This window comes from Macaca nemestrina, chromosome 6, assembly GCF_043159975.1.
Source record: "Macaca nemestrina isolate mMacNem1 chromosome 6, mMacNem.hap1, whole genome shotgun sequence".
Taxonomy (NCBI): Eukaryota; Metazoa; Chordata; class Mammalia; order Primates; family Cercopithecidae; genus Macaca; species Macaca nemestrina.
Genome location: NC_092130.1, coordinates 64,711,685 through 64,725,362, shown reverse-complemented (window position 1 = coordinate 64,725,362; position 13,678 = coordinate 64,711,685). Strand labels below are relative to the sequence as shown.

The window sequence follows — 13,678 nt, the reverse complement described above, 5'->3', positions numbered from 1 at the left end:
AGAGCAGATTACTGTTAGCCTTCAGCTTACTTGGTGCTCTGTGATTGTATAAATCAAGGACTTTAGTAGGTTGCTTATCAGTTTTATTTATGTAGACCCCACAAATTAGTCACAACCAGAAATCTCTGCATATTACCCCTTTCTTTAGGTCTAATTAACAAACCCACTCTGCTGCCTTTGCAAATGAGCAGAACCACATTCCTTAGGGCACTGTTCTGGGAGATCCTCTTTATCCCCCTGAGTTCAGGGAGCCCATTTTTATTCAGCTTTTCCCTCAAGCCCTTCCAGCTTACTAAGGACAGACAATAAACCATGTTTTAATGATTCAAGTGCACTCCTCACCAATCTGATTATCATGGCAAGTGTGAAAGGAGAGCCTTCTGGGCTGCAGGGTGGTGAAGGTGGATGGGAGGGATGCTTATCATATTCAATTCAACATGGATGTCCTCTGAAGTCTTCAAATTTCTTCCTCAACCTCATGCAAAGGAATTTGCTGCCTTTTAATATCACTTAATGAGCCATTCATTGCAGGCTTGTATTTGCTGGTTCAGCCAGCACACTTTTAGAATCAGTGGATTGCCTGAGCCAGCTCAACGAATGGCAACACCTGCATCAAAACATAAGATATCTGAAAAATTCCCTCCCAAACAAAGAACCTTCAAAATCTATTTTCATTAACATTCTCCAGATTTCTTATGGCATGACATGAATTAGCAAATGCCTGCAATTCCTTGTGAATGGAACTCTTATTTTATTTTATTTTTTCTACTCTGGTTCTGTACTTTATTTGTTTTGAATTCTGGTTACTAGCCAAGCTACAATAAGACTTAGGTAATGATTCTTAGCTTTCTTCTGCAAGGGAGGTGAGATACCATGGCAAAGGCAAACAGTGGTGAGCATTTCAGAAGATTTTCAGGGCTCTCAGTGTGCTCCAATGTTGCTCTTCTAATTGTCAGGGTCTTAATTTTTCTTGATGATTGTCCTAATTTAACCAGATATAGTGAAGTTTTAAATTCAACCAACATTGTAATAAGGCAGCCCAATAATTAATCTCTGCGTTTGTTTTTCAGGAACCTCAGACTCTAGCAATCATTGGAAAGGTTCTGAGTATTGTGCTGTGCTTTTGGGGAAGAATTTTAAGATTTGAACATGCCTTTCTTTCATTTTATTAGTTACTGCCTTCAAGAACAATTCTCCTGCCCCCGTACACCAGAGATTTGCAAGGGAATATAAACCCTCAGAGATGAGCCGTCTCATCATTACCTGCTATGGGTTGTCACCTTCACATCCTGGAATCTGCACATAAGTTTTACTACCTTTTGTCTAATGGCAGCTTCTTCCACAAGCTTTTCCAAGTTACTAAGAACAGCCAGTGGAGCACATTTTAGTGATTCCAGTGCTGCTGTCACACCATTCTAATTATCATGGCAAGAGAAAAAGGAGAGGCTTCTGAACTCTGTTGTGATAGTAGTGAGAGGGTGAGTGGCAGAGATGCTTATTATAGATCCAATCCAACATGACTGTCTCTGAAAATCTGGGAATTTCTTTCATAACCTGATGAAAATGAATAATTGAAGTTTAAAAAATATCATTTAATACAGTCGGTCCTTTTAAAACCACCATGTTTCCCAGAGGCACTATTGCCTCCCTCTAACTCTTTGATACTAGTATCTGAATTAGTCAGAGTTCCTTGGCTGCAAGCAATAGAAACCAGCTCTGGATCACCTAAGCTGAACAGGGTATTTGCTGAAAGAATACTGAGTCAAAGCACTACTCAACCTCAGGAAGGACCAGAATCGGGGAAGCCCCACTTAACTCTGCAGATGTCTAAGTGTTCCCATTGGATGACTCAGGTCCAACAGTCTTCCATTCCTATGTCCCCACTCAAGAGTCAAATTCTCCAGAGCATATGATAAGCCTAGCTTGGAGCATCCACTCTTGTGGCAGGGTAAAGGAGGGAAATGTCTCATCACTGGTACATTTCAGAATCACAAGCCAAAGGTGTCCTCTGAGTTAGGTCCCTGCAGTGACCAGATGGCACATACATATGAACATACACACACATCCACATGCATGCAAACACAATGGTGGCCTTTTAACTTTCCATTTTAAATGCAAACATTAGAATACTCATCATGTACTTTCTGTTACATGGTCAATCTGAAGTAATTTTCGGAAAATATTTTACAAAGACAAAGGATTGAAATGTATTTTTACCTTATACTTCAGTTCTTTGGTAATCTGATTTATTATTACCTCTCACCACCGCTTGGGCAATGGTACAAAGAGGGCAGTCAATCTCTGACTTGTCCAGCTGCTAGAAGTTTAGCCAGTAACCACTATATCTCCACCCACCTTGCTTGCTGGAAAGTTACATGTTGAGACTGACCAATGAGCTTAGCACAGTGGCATATTGAGCATCATCCTTCCAGTTCTGCAAAAGGTAGCACTGACTTAAACAAAGGAACCGATGGCAGGACAATCCTGGCTAAGGGATTCTGTGGGGCTATGACCTGCTCAGCCCGGATACAGGGGTTCCTGAGTTTCCTTGCTTGGTTCAGCTCCTGTGTTTGTAAGGCTAGACCTGCAATGACTGTTCAGTAGATTTAGAAAAAGAAGAGGCTGCTCATTCTACCACATCCCCTATCTAGCCCTTGAGACTACCTTGACAGTCTGAAAAGGCCTCTAAAACTGTACCGACCTGTACTTGATGCAGCTGGTATTACTGTAGTCACAAGGGGCTTCTTAGTGGACGTAAATCTGTAATAATTTAAGTAGTGGAGGATCAGGATTGTTATTTTTGCTTTTAGCAAATCTTTAATTTTTATTTTTCAGATCTTGTTGCAAATCTTTAGAGAGGAAAAGTGAATTCCCAGTATCTGAATGGCTGAGAGCAAGTCATGCTAAGATTGGGACCTACTTTAACCAGTGGGAGTTAGGCAAGAAGGTTTCTGAGTAGAGATTGTTCTGGATAACATAAATGGATGAATGGAGTCCCCCTCTTTCACTCTCTGCTAATCCTGATACTTTCCCTCAGGGGCTTTGAGCACAATCACTACTCATTAATTATTTCTCAGCTTATTGGTCTTATGCCAGTCTAACATGTTCTAGCTGGCAAGCCCATGGGAGTTGGAACTTTTCTACATTTACTCACCATTGGATCCCCAGCACCCACCTACTGCCTGGCACACAGAGGGCACTCAGTGAATATTTCTTGATTGATTATGTAGCAGGGTTATACATTGAACTCACACTGGATTTAAAGGTGCAGAATTGCTACATTTTCTGAAACTGTTCTGCTCTGGCCTTCCTCATGAATACCCCCAATCTCTTGGGTAATACCTTATCTAGGGTATGAAGATACCTTAGATGTGACAATTGAAAGATGTTGCTGGGCATGGTGGCTTAAGCCTGTAATTTCAGCACTTTAGGAGACCGAGGCGAGTGGATCACTTGAGGCCAGGAGTTCAAGACCAGCCTGGCCAACATTGTTAAACCGTATCTCTGCTAAAAATACAAAAATTAGCCAGGTGTGGTGGCACGTGCCTGTAGTCTCATTGACTCAAGAGGCTGAGGCACAAGAATCGCCTGAACCTGGAAGGCGGAGGCTGCAGTGAGCCAAAATCACACTACTACTGCACTACAGCCAGGGCGACAGAGTGAGACTCGGCTTCAGAAAAAAAGGAAAGAAAGATGTTTCAGTTTCTTTTACTTTAAACAGTGTAAGTAGACAGAGCTGGTTTGTAGAGTGTGTGTGTGTGTGTGTATATGTGTGTGTGTGTATGTGTGTGTATGCCATCCTCTTTAGGTAAATGCTTAGTCTTCCTGAGTACTTTGTCCCTTTCCTGTGACCTTCTCTAAAATTATATCTGGGTGTAGGACCAGGTGCTTTGACAGAAGGATGAAATCACTGAATCCAGGAAGTGTCCTCTGGAGTGTCCTCTGGTGTCCTTAGTGGTGTCTCTTGAGTGTTAGCCACATCCTGCCCTGCAGGCATGAGTGGCTGATGCCTGAGGCTGGTGGAGCTCTGTTTGTGATCCACTGGCCCAGTTCTTCTAGTTGGGTCAGGGCCTGGCAGTGCCTCTGCTGCAGCCTCACCTGGGCTTTTGCCAGTGCTGTGGACCCTCTGAATCTCTGCCACATGCCTCATCCAAACCTTGACTAAGCAATCTACCGCACAGCCTCTGAAGCAGGATGACTTCTTTCCTCACCATGCCAACACCTACTAAGGCTGCCTGCTCTCAACACAGCCTTCTTCACAGGGTCCCCTGTGTTGTATAGGAATCTCTGGGTCCTGACACCTGGGAACTAATAGAGAATTGGTAAAGTTAATCCCAGCCCTCCCTTTGTCTAATGAGGCTACACAATAGATTCATAAACCTCCCTGTTTTGTGGGGCAAATGGAGAGAGAATTGCCTCTTTCGTGTTCCAAACATGAGTTGGATGAGCATCTGCCCCTTAATTCATCTACCATGCTTCCAGTTAAAGCCTGTAGAGGAGAACTGGGGCTCCCTGCCTTTTTCATTCTCTTCCCATAATGTCCCAGGCCTAGAGTTTTGGGCTGCCTACTCTTATGTCATATTTTCTTCTAACTTGACTGCAGCCTTATAGCTAAAATAAAATGGCAGACAGCATGCTATAGGGAAAACAGTGCCCAAGCTACAGATGAGGAATTTTAAATTGGGAAAGACTAAAAAATTATATATTTTGTAAATAGATGGCTCCCTTCAGGCTTTCACTAATATTACAGTTTAAATTTTATTTTGCTATAAGATGCAAAATAGATCTATGAGAGCATCTAATGTGGAAGTGAGTTATTGACCTAGTCAGGGCGGTCAAAGAAGGCTTCCAGGAGGAAGTGAAAAGCAAGCTAAGGACTATTGTGCTAAAGGAATAGTGAAGGGTTTTCCCTGTGGAAGAAACAGCATGCCTAGGTGTCCTGTGGTCAGAAGGTGGCCCATTACTATTTATTTTACCTTCAATGATGGTTGATTGTCAATTTAACATATGAGAAGGATATAATCTGACCATAGACTGAGCTAGGGCTAATGAGGACAAATGGCAAGGAAGACAGTTTCTAATTACCATCTCCTGTATAGTTCCAGTCTAATGGAGAACGATTTGTTAAATTAGTAGAGCTTGGTATCTTTTTGTTAAATGATTCTCTGATAATATTAACTTTTCTGCAAACTAGAAAGTAGAAAACTATTTTCTTTTTTTTAAAAAAACAATGATTTCAAGGAGGCAATATTGCTTAAAACAAAGAAATATTTTTAAATTCATAATAGGAATATAAACCTGAACTTAACAATTTTTTTATAGGGCTAAAATTTTATTTTCCTCTTTAGAGGCATTGACTCAGTTTGATCTTTACAGAATATGTATGAAACACAATACAATAATCATTTAGATTAAAGAGGCTTGTGATTAAAACCAGATGGATAAAATGTTTTATTATTGGGCATTTTGATATTTATGCTGACTAAACATTACTCTTGAACTTGTCTCCAAAGGTCCTGACAAAATGATGACAGCGCATCCCTTGTGAAAATTCCACCCATCAGACAGTGTGAGAACATGAGCTCAGAATTACATCTGATAATTGCTCATCTTTAATTCATTTTAGAATATGATACACATAGATGAAAAAAAACAAAACCCAATGACTAATGACTCATTCTTTTGTTGCTTCTAGCTTTACTTTCACAATAGCTTTTTGAAATACTGTGACTTGTGTGGTACAGAATCTGACCCCATCAAGAAAGGCACAGAAAGATTATATAACATATGCTAATCACCATCAGAATATCAATATGATTAGATAACTACACACTGACGTTTCTGAAGAGATAAAAGAAAATTTGGTATGTTAGCAATCCCCAGGTGGTAATCATTTGTTATCTGCCCAATATACAAATTTCTCAACATACAGCTAATTAAGCAAGAGAAAGAAAAATATCCACCAGTAATTTGACATATGATATACTCAGTATTGAGTGTGGATACTTCATATTTTATGTATTTGCATAATTCCAGTGGAGAATAGGGTAAACTTTTATTTTTGAGGTTATAATATTTGTGATGAAAATGAACCTGCCCCTTATTCCTCACTCACTGGTTACGTGTGATGAAGTAGTTAATCTTCAAAGTGGGCGAATTGAGCTTTTTTCAGGCTAAACCATAATAAGTTTATGGCAAAGACACAGTTTCTGAATTATGATCTACTATACATACATATGTATGTATATATACATATATATTATATATATATATTTGGTTTGAAAATTCCCTTCAGAAATTCGATGTGGGGAAAAAATAGAAATAGGACAAGATAATGTGTTAAAGATGAAAATGGTAAAATGCTAGGGTGCAGAGAATAATCTCACATGAGCTTTCTTAATCCTTGGGAATAAAACATAACAACATGCTGTTCTTATGTAACTCCGGTCTAGTTAATGGTATGTTGTCTGTATATGGCACTACATAATACTGTGTTTTCCCTAAACCCATGCATGATACTTTACACTAATTTATAAAAAGAAAGTATGTTCCCATGGACTAAATGCAAGAAAACACACTGCAGTAGGTAGACAAGCTCAGGGAGCAGAAGTCAAACAATGAAGCTCTTCTTGAGGAACTGTGGTCACGAGATGAGGTCCTGCCACAGTATACGACCAGAGCTGCAAACAGTTGAGAACACTGAGAATCTTTGGGGAAGGTGGTATGCAGAGTTAAGCTTGGGTATGGGTGGCAAACCACAGGCTGTGTGTGAGGGGCAACCATGAAGTCATATGCAAGATTTAACTCATGTGCCAAAAGTAAGTGTGGTCCTCTCTGCCCTCAGTGTCGTAGCTTAAGAAACCAATATCCCAGGGCACAAAAGATTCTCTTGACTTCTTCCTTCGTTATTACTCATAGCATATTCTTTTGAATATACTGGGGTGGAAAATTTTTTAGATTTAGGGGGACAGATGATTTTAAGGAATTGCCAAATGCTGTTGGATGGGGAGTAATTTAGCTTTTTTTTTTATAGTATTGCGATTTTTTTTCTTTTTAGAGAAAGAAGGAGAAAGAGAAAGGAGATTATTATAAAATAATGAGGCATTTTCTTGCATATCTTCAGTAAATTTATTTTAAAATATTATATACCTCATATATGTATGCTCCTAAGTATAAAGCATGTCTACTCAAAAGTGTATAATTACATAATATTACCAAGTTGTTCTTAAAACAAGAAAGGTAGCTAATTTCTATCTGGACTACAGGTCTTGTGTGATTGGTTCATATGGAATATGTTCATAGTACCCATGTCAAGTCTGGGGATGGATAAAAATAGGAAAACAAAATACATGGACAAAAAATAAATCTTGGTGCCAATATGCATAACAAATGAAAGCTTTAATTGCATCAAAAAATGAATATAGTATAGATGTAAGGAGCTGGCACAAACTCAGCACTCAATATGTGCGATCTGTCAGATGATAGAGCTGCCACAAAAGCTATCATTATGAGCATTTACTGTGTACTAGACCTGCCAAATTGCTTTACACATATATCTTGCTTCTTTCTCGGGATGGCCCTATTACAGGTAAATTACTACTTTCCACTTTTAATACAGGGAGGTCTAGAGAGGTTAGATAAATCAATTAAGGTCATACAGCTAACAGTAGCAAAGCCAGATTTTGAAACCATATCTGTTTAAAACCAGATTCTGCACTTTTAATCCCTTAACTCTCTTTTGTATGTTTTCTGCAAAAGTAAAAAAGGAATTGAAATGAATATACTCTGCTTATATTAAAACTATTACACCAAAAGTCTGTTCCTTGGCTGAAACACACACAGACACACACACACACACACACACACACACACACACACACACGGCATGGCCCTTACTGACTTATACACATATACCAACTTACTCAGCTGAATGAGTGCTTCTCTCTTGTCTTTTATCTTTTGTCTTCCTTTACCTTCCTTCTTGACTGTCATCCTTCCCATTTGACTTTGCCTTAACCCCACTATTCTCATCTCTTTCACCTGAATCCCACCTTTACTTTTCTCCTTTCACAAAGGCAAAGACTTTGATGCTGTGGGTAAAAAGAAGAGAACTTGCAACCCCTAGCTGCCTCGTCCTCCCCAGCCATAGGCCATTCAGCTGTGTCTGAGGCATCTTCTTGTTTCCCCAACAGCCTGCTTGCCACAATCCCCAAGCCCTTCTCCAGCTCACAGTCAGAGATGCCTAGAGTAATCTCAGTTTAGTTTTCCTCTGCATTGTAGTTTATCCTGGCTTATGGCCTCCAAGACATAGCTCCACTATCTGTTTTCCTTTCCTAACAAGGTTAGGAGTAGGGAACACGAGAAATGAGGTGCAGGAGGAAACCTTTTCTACATTTAGATGGTTTCTAGAGTGTGTCACACTGCCAGATAGAAATGAGGCTTGTTAAAAGAGTACTCAGTAAGTGGGGCTGTCCACCTGACATTGCCTCCTCTGGGTATCAGAGTCATGACTGCATCAGGCAGGTGAGGTCCGGGACTTGTCCATATTCCACAGTGCCCTAGGAGTCGGGCAGGAGGAGGGTCCTTTAACTTCAGATTTCATTAAAACACTGTATTAGTCCATTTTCACACTGCTCTAAAGATACTACCTAAGACTGGGTAATTTATAAACAAAGGAGGTTTAATTGACTCACAGTTCTACAGGCTTAACAGGAAGCATGGCTAGGAGGCCTCAGGTGAAACTTACAATCATGGCAGAAGGCGAAAGGGAAGCAGGCACCTTCTTCACGAGGTGTAAGAGGGAGTGTGTGTAGGAGGAACTGTCAAACACTTATAAAACCATCAGATCTTGTGAGGACTCACTATCACAAGAACGGCATAAGGAAACCATCTCCATGATCCAGTCACTTCCCACCAGATCCCGCCCTCAACACGTGGGGATTATGGGGATTACAATTTGAGATGAGATTCGGGTGGGGACACAGAGCCAAACCATATATCAGACACCAATAGCATTTTCAAGTAATGATTACATCAACACTATAAAATAAGAACTAATTTAGCTATGCTTATGTATAAAAAATACACAAATGCTATACAATGTCCCTGATGTAAACGTCCAATTCTTTCAAAACTTAATAGCTTTATAATATCATTGGCTAAGAATAGCTAAGAGAGTAGTCTAATAGTCTCTGTTCTGCTTAAGTAAACATCTCTTCTATAACACATTATCCGAATTCTGCTTATCTTTGATTTTTAATGATTCCCAGGCTGTTCCTGTTTCAAACTGAGACATCACCTCTCTGTGTGAGGACCCCTGTTGCTAGTCAGTAAATGACCCCTATCTGCAACTACTTAAAGTTCAGATTTTAAACAACAAAAGTCATTGTTATAGAATTGCCAATGTGTGTTTTCAATATACTCACCGAGATGCCTGGCACTAAGTACTTGTTGCTCCAAGAATAGCATCAGGCAAGGGACAGGGGCCTAGTAAAATGAGGTTAAGGAGAAAAAAAAAAGCAATTTATTAGAAGGATGGGGGTGATGTGGGTAGCTTATAGTTCCTAAAGAGAAGAAACTCAACTAGCTTCCCCAAGTTACTCTGTCCACAGTCACAGGATCTCTTGTTTCCAATTTTCTCTGAGCAAAGGCTTCATTCTCCCTCTTCTAGGCTGGCTCTCTCTGCTTATCCCAGCGTATGGGAGGATATAGCCACTGCAACAGCCCTAGTTGTTCTTCCCTTCCAATTCATACATTCAATAAAGACTTAGAGTTTGCATGTGCCTAATCCCATTTGCAGGAAAATGAACAGATTGACCAGCAGAAATTAGGTTTCCATTGGGTCCAACACACTAAGGGAGGGGGCCAACATGGGAGCCCACGAGAAAAGGAGGTGAGGAAGGGTTCTCAAAGGAGAAGGGTAGGATGAGGAGAACAATGGCTTCTGTCTCTGGGATAAATGGCTTCACTTCTTTCTCATCGCTCTGTCCTGCATGCTTCTGCATTCTTGAGCAGGACAAATAAATTTTTTTTAACCAGAGCCCAAGAGGCAAACTGATCAACCACTGGGCTTAATAATGGATGTTAGGACGTGTCCCATGTATTACCATTAAACATGCTCCTGATAATACCTTTTCAAGGCTACAAGGGTATAGCTGTTTAACGATGGTATCCTCTTGGTTCAGAGACATAGAAGCAAAGAGGGGAGAACCAAACCTCTTTGTTCATGAGCCAAGAATGAAAGGAACAGCAATTGAAAGAAGTTCGTTGTATCTTATTCCCCCATTCTAGGTTGTTATCTCTTATCAGGATTTAAATCCTATCCAAGGGAGGCTCTCTCCCCGACATAGTGGAGGCTAGAAGTCAGTCAACTAATGTTTTTAGAGTCAGTTAAATGTGAAATTATAAAAAATACACATATACCTTAAACATTTTATTTTATTTTATTTTATTTTATTTTATTTATTTTGAGACAGACTCTTGCTCTGTCGCCCAGGCTAGAGTGCAGTGGCGCCATGGTGGCTCACTGAAAGCTCCTCCTCCCGGGTTCACGCCATTCTCCTGCCTCAGCCTTCCGAGTTGCTGGGACTACAGGCACCCACCACCACGCCCGGCTAAATTTTTTTATATTTTTAGTAGAGATGGGGTTTTACCATGTTAGCCAGGATGGTCTCGATCTCCTGACCTCATGACCCGCCCGCCTCGGCCTCCCAAAGTGCTGGGATTACAGGTGTGAGCCACTGCACCCGGCCTAAACATTTTATTTTAACTTAAAACATGTAAATGCATATTCATTTGCAAATGTTGTGATGTAGCCCTGCCTTTTCTTTGAATATAGAATCATTGTTTGGTATTTAGTTCCACATTGCTTGTCTAAACCACGTTTATTTTTTCTGATCTCCAGATATGGTTTATTTAAAGTGGAATGAATAACGATTCATAAAAGAGTACAAAACAGTAGATGTTCACCAATTTTTCTCTTTCAAGAACATTTTTTAGTGACTTATCTTCATTGACTTTCTAAAATAGTCAATGTGGTTGTCATAGAAACAATCATTCCTTTTCTTTTGCCCTCATATTTCACTGGTAAACATAATCATTAACTAAAATATGTAAATCGAGTGACAAGTACAATTGTCATGAACAGGTGTGAGAACTAGCTCTGCAGTCTCTCAGTAAGGATGCAGCTCAGCTGAAGGGAGGGGAGTTTTGCAGCCTGCACAGGAGCAGTGTCTTCTCAAACTTGGGTGTGCCTCAGAATCACCTGGAAGGCTTATGAATACACAGGTTGCGGTGTTTTAGCAATTCCAGGAGGTCTGGATTAAGCAAATCCAGGAGGCCTGAGAATTTGCATTTATATTAACTTATAGGGGCTGCCAATGCTTGTGGTCTGGGGACCATACTCTGAGAACCACTGTTCTAGTGCGTGACCCAGTAGCCACAAGCATTCAGCAGGTCATGGCAACAGTTTGGATGCTTTTCAGACTGATTGGAGAGTGCCAGACAATCCAGCAGGCTAATTACATAAAGTTTGTTATGAGAGTTGGCCCTGTGATTCTTCTCTATCAGTCTCTCATATTGCTTATCCAAATGATCCGTGGTTAGCTGCTGAGGCTCAGCCAGTCACCCTGGGCTCTGGTTCCATCTGCAATGGATGACCATGTAAATGACCATGTGCTCTGGGCTGGCTATTTAATTTTAATGAACCCCAGTTTACTTATCTGTAGAAAATGGGATGATAACATTTTTAAGGGACAAAGGACCTTGTTACTCATTGCACAGCAGACAACAGGAGCATCAACTTGTTTGTGTTGATTTCCTTTGCCACCAAGTCCCATAGGGTGACACAATATGAGCCATATGGATGCTATGCACACAGGGGGTTTGTGTTGTATCTAAGGAACACTGAGCATTGGGAGTCTATTGCTTTATAGCAAGCACTAAATAAGCCTACTGTTGGTGTGGAGGAAGATTGTACCTTATCTCTCAAATTTGCCAGTACATAAAATAACCTTGAGAAATTGCCCTGTAACAGACCAATCAGTCTTGCAGTCTTGCCACACCCAGAAGAAGAGTGCCAGGGGCCCAAGGACGACTGGCTGTTCCAGCACTGTGCACTTGTACAAAGTGCAGAATTGATGTATCCAAGCATATTCCCATTTTATAACTTGACATTCATTACCAAATTGCCCTTCAAAAAACTTTTCCAAGTTACATTCCCAGCAAGGACCCATTTTCTTACGTTCTTACTACACTGAGTATTATCACCTTTTAATCTTTGCAATTTTATAGGTCAAAGACAAATTCTTGTTTCACTTGTGTCTCTGTGAGATTAGACACCTTTTTACACTCATTAGTCATTTATGTTTTTTCTGTTGTGAATGGCATGTGCTGGTTTTCTCAAAATGAGTTGACTTGGCTCTTCTCCTTGGACCCAGGAAGAATGCAGCCTGGACCTGATCTTATGTGCTGAGTACCTATTAAGAGCAAGGCTCTGGTCTCTGTCTTGAGCTTCCCCACAGTAGTTGGGAAAATGAACCACACTCATGTACAGGGGAACTTGCAATGCCAGCCTCTGAATCCTAAGGGGTGAATGTATAACACAATCATTTATTCAGTCAGCTATCACAGAGCCCCTTCTAGTACCAGGCATTCCTCCAGGCACCGGAGATATAAGAACCAGACATATTTCTGCTCCTAAAGCACTCATTGTCTGGTAAAGAACAGGCAAGTAGAATACAGTGTGAGGAGGAGCTATGGTAATAGGAGTGTACATGGGGTGCTATGGCAGCAAATCAGGAGATGATAATTTTTATATTTTCTAATTTATGTAACTTTGTGAGTAATGAGAATATGTAAGATAATATACAGCTCAAAAAATTATAAGATGTTATTATTAGGGATGGCATGATACTATGAGAGGATTGTAGTTTAGACATACAAGGGTTGGTATCTCATTTCAGCCACTTTCTAACTGTGTGATCTTGAGGAAGTTTCTTAATAATATCTTCTTCATAGAATCACAATGAGTCACAAAAATAATATAAAGTCCAATCTATTTGTGGGACCTGGAGATCTACATATCATATTTATATATATTTAAAAGTTTAAAGCAAGTTAGTTATAGATAAAAATGCAATTTCTGTCAAAATTTCAGTTGCCTTCTTTGCAGAAATGGACAAGTAGATCCTAAAATTCATATGGATATGTAAAGGACTTCAAATAGCCAAAATAATCTTGAGAAAGAAAATCAGTTGGAGGATTCACACTTATCACAAAACTCACTACACAACTACATTAATCAAGACATAAAAATCAAGACATTAAAAATAGACATACAAGTCAATAGAATGGAATTGAGAGGCCAAAAATAAAACATTACATTTGCAGCCAATTGTGCTAAGACAATTCAATGGGGGAAAGATTAGGCTTTTCAATAAATGGTGCTGGTACAACTAGATGAAACTGAAACCCCTTCCTCACACAAATATAAATGAACTAAAAATGAACTATAGATCTAAATGTAAGAGCTTAAACTATAAAACCTTCATGAGAAAGCACAGGTACACATTTTCATGACTTTTTATTAAGATATGGTTTCCTTTTTTTTTTTTTTCGGAGACGGAGTTTCGCTCTTGTTGCCCAGAACTAGAGTGCAGTGACACGATCTTGGCTCACT

General features: G+C 39.9%; 1 long non-coding RNA gene across 1 annotated transcript in view; it reads right to left on the bottom strand.

Annotated features, from left to right (window-relative positions):
- Positions 1–2,701: 2,701 nt before the first annotated feature.
- Positions 2,702–13,678, bottom strand: part of LOC105499998 (uncharacterized) — a 91,185-nt gene continuing 80,208 nt past the window's right edge. Inside the window, exons 2-3 of the long non-coding RNA XR_011624235.1 lie at positions 9,426–9,486; positions 2,702–2,760 (exon numbers count right to left, since the gene is read on the bottom strand). This is a non-coding gene — a long non-coding RNA (uncharacterized lncRNA). The remainder of the gene's footprint in view (positions 2,761–9,425; positions 9,487–13,678) is intronic.